Raw genomic sequence first — 3,357 nt, 5'->3', positions numbered from 1 at the left:
AATCAAACTCTCATTAAATTTGTTAAATTTGTTGTGTTGGTATACTTTTTTAGATTTATGCTTAGTTATTTTAAAGTATTATTAATTAGTCATTTTTTCCACTAAACAACTCAAACAATATAAATTATATCTCTCTTATTTTCAATCAAAGTTTATGTAACATCGATACAACTACCAACTAATTAATGCACTAGTTGGGAGACCAGTGGTACTACTTTTTACTAATTGGCTATTCTTTAAAATTGAGCCAATTAGGAAGACAAGGGGTATTATGGTCATTATCACTTCTTAAATGGATTTGGGGTATGTGTAACTTGCTTTTCTCTTCATTTCTTTTGCCTTGCCAAATCAGAATTGTGGAGAGTGAGAAGAGGAAGTGGAAACATGGAAGAGACAAGAAGGAGAGCACAAGCACAAACTTCATCATCCTGCATGCTACAACCTCAATTTAATCTTATTTCTCCTCATCCCAATCTACTTCAGGACTTGCATTTTGTCTCAATTCAGGTGAATCTTCGTTAGGACCTTGAGGAAAATTTATTGGGATTGCATATTTTAGGGAAGGGTTTGTGAGATATGTCAAAGATGCTTTAATTTACACATGCATGTTGGAATATGATTCTTATTCATGATATGTTATTTGCATGTAAGAATTGAACTAGTTATAGAACAATTTCTTGCTGGAATAGATACCCTTAAAACATCATGAATATGACAAATGGTTATGGGAAAATTTCCTTGAAAAATGTCTGAAAGGTTAATGCATGCTTGATCGATAAGTTGCTTTAACATGTTAATCTCATTATAACTTGATTTGTAAGTGTTTCCCCTTAGATTGGATTGAGAAATCCATGGGAAATATGCAAAATCTGGAATTTCGCAAGTTTGATTCGAATCAGAGGAGTTCTGATTCGAATCAGAAGCCTTTTTGATTCGTCACTAGTTAAATTGATTCTAATAATGGATTTGCACGGTCAGGATTGATTCAAATCATTACATGTTGTTTTGCCCCTGACTGATTTGATTCGAATCAAAGTTTAAACTTGATTCAAATCATAACCTTTTTATTCGCCACTAACTAAATAGATTCAAATCAAAGTTACACTTTATTCGAATCATGAACCATATTTTTTCCAAACATTGTTTTCTTTATAATTTGAGTAAAGCTAACTTAAAGCGATATAAAATAGTGGAGACTATGGTGTCTTTCCATTTATTTCCCCATTTTCTGTTCGTTCCGATTGAATGTTTGAACATAAGTTGGTTGAATATGCTTGAATACCGATTGAATGTTCGGACATGAGTTGGTCGAATATGCTTGAATACAGAGTGAGCCTGTATTACTAGGTGGTAATTCGCTTGCCGTTAACACACTTGAGCTATTAATATGGTGGGCTCGTGGGCCTGACGAGCTATACATTCACTTGGCTACTCACCTGGATTATCGGTATGGTGGGGTTGTGTCGCCACATTGGCAATGCCATTTCGTCACTCACCACTAGAGGGGTTGTGTATCCACTTAGGCATAAACTACTTGGTCACTCATTAACACAATCTCTCGGGGGCTTGTGCTATTATGTACTATTATGTAGGCACTTTTGTACTTGCAGGTAACTCACTGCGTATTGACGACTTATTGGGTCGTGACGCCACATCGGCTATGTCACTTTGTTACTCATCATGAATGGGGTTGTGTCGCCACTTAGACGTAAATCACTTTATTACTCAGCTCACTTAACTTGTAGTGAGCTTGTGCAAGTATCTTAACGTTAGGCACTTGGTTACCCATCGAGGGTGGCTTGGGTGACCTAGTAGAAGGCGTATACTACTCCAGGACTCTCTCGTACACGAGTACAAGTATGCATATGTGGTTGTGCTACCTTTCACATGAGTTGGTGTTTGGAATTAGGTCGTTAAGGGACTTTTAATTTGATGTTATGTGTTATTTGTGCATTCCTGAAATGATAAGTAGGGAAACCCTAGATCAATGGTTGATCTATAAATATTTATACACCCTGTACAGCCAAGTGGACCCATAAGATTGGGGACTCACTGAGATTTAATAATCTCACCCTAATATTCTTATTTTTTTTTCAGGTTGCTTGAGGCAGGATAAAGGCAATGGTAAGATATCTTAGTCAGCTTGGTGGTGTTTTTGTGGCATATCATCCATTAAGTTTTGAGATCCTTAGCGTTGTTCTGTTGGAGTCTTTGTATTAATACTCTTGATGTTGTAATATTTGACCATGACACTTTCATATTTTGCTCATTCTACTAATACTTATGTTAATCTGCTGCTTATGTATGACTTTCATGTACCATATTTATAACACCACTATGTATTATTCTAGACATATACGTATAAGGTGTTACAGTTGGTATCAGAGCATATTGATTCCCGACTTTGTCATGAAACATCATAAGCCCATTCAATTCTACCTCATATGTGTAATTATCTGCGTGATTCCTTATGTATTACTTTTACTATTGAGCCTGGTCGACTAATTCCATGTGTAGGACAAATAGGGAAATGGATGATGAACGCAGAGGTCCCAGAAGACTTAGGCCTAGAAATATGGTACCAAAAGTCGGAACAAGGAATACAGAAGTACCGTGGCCTCAGATACTGCAACAAAGGAAACAATAGAGTCAATTAATGATGTAGGTGATGCATGATATGTATGGACAACCTCAAGCCCCTCTTGTTCCGCAAAATGAAGCAGGGCCAGACTTTTGTGCATTCTTCAGTGAAAAATTAAGGCATTCGAATAAGATCTAATCGTTGTCTCATTATCGTATCTTTTACCAACATTTATTTGCGCAATTATTTTTTGCAAACTAATTTGGAAACCCCATGGGTTTACTTTAAATCGTATAACTACAACCTTGTTACATTTGTATTCTCTCTTGAGACAATCTTTATTTTATTACTTCGATTGTATTAATACACTTGCTAAGAAGTTCATTAGATACACTTTCAGATATGATACTTTCACTTTACTCATTTTTTACTATGTAGTTGACTTGGTTGTTGGAGGGATAATATTGTAGGTCGTTTGTATCGGAGATCGATACCACCACATTAGGAGTCCACCATCACCAATCAATCACAATAGTGGTTCATGTAGGGATTAGTGGCATCGTATGTGGAAATCGAACACACAAAGGTAAAGTTAACATCTAAGATGACTACCAAATGATCACATGCGGACCCCCTAATGTCACCTGCAAAGGAACACATGAAGAGACTCATAATGCGTGAGATAAGTATTTCTTAAGACTCTTCGAAAAATTAAATAAATTAATATTTTACCTAAAGAGATGCTTTCGAAAAAAAAACATTATAGCTCTCGTCGA

General features: G+C 36.0%; 1 long non-coding RNA gene across 1 annotated transcript; it reads left to right on the top strand.

Moving 5' to 3' along the window:
• The first annotated feature begins 211 nt into the window (after nt 1–211).
• Nucleotides 212–2,405, top strand: LOC127132172 (uncharacterized). The gene is made up of 2 exons (XR_007806630.1): nt 212–507; nt 2,098–2,405. It is a non-coding gene; the product is annotated as an uncharacterized LOC127132172 (long non-coding RNA).
• Nucleotides 2,406–3,357: the final 952 nt, after the last annotated feature.

The sequence above is a fragment of the Lathyrus oleraceus genome, chromosome 3, assembly GCF_024323335.1.
Source record: "Lathyrus oleraceus cultivar Zhongwan6 chromosome 3, CAAS_Psat_ZW6_1.0, whole genome shotgun sequence".
Taxonomy (NCBI): domain Eukaryota; kingdom Viridiplantae; phylum Streptophyta; class Magnoliopsida; order Fabales; family Fabaceae; genus Lathyrus; species Lathyrus oleraceus.
Note: the sequence above shows the minus strand (reverse complement) of the source record. Positions and strands in the feature narration are given on the sequence as shown.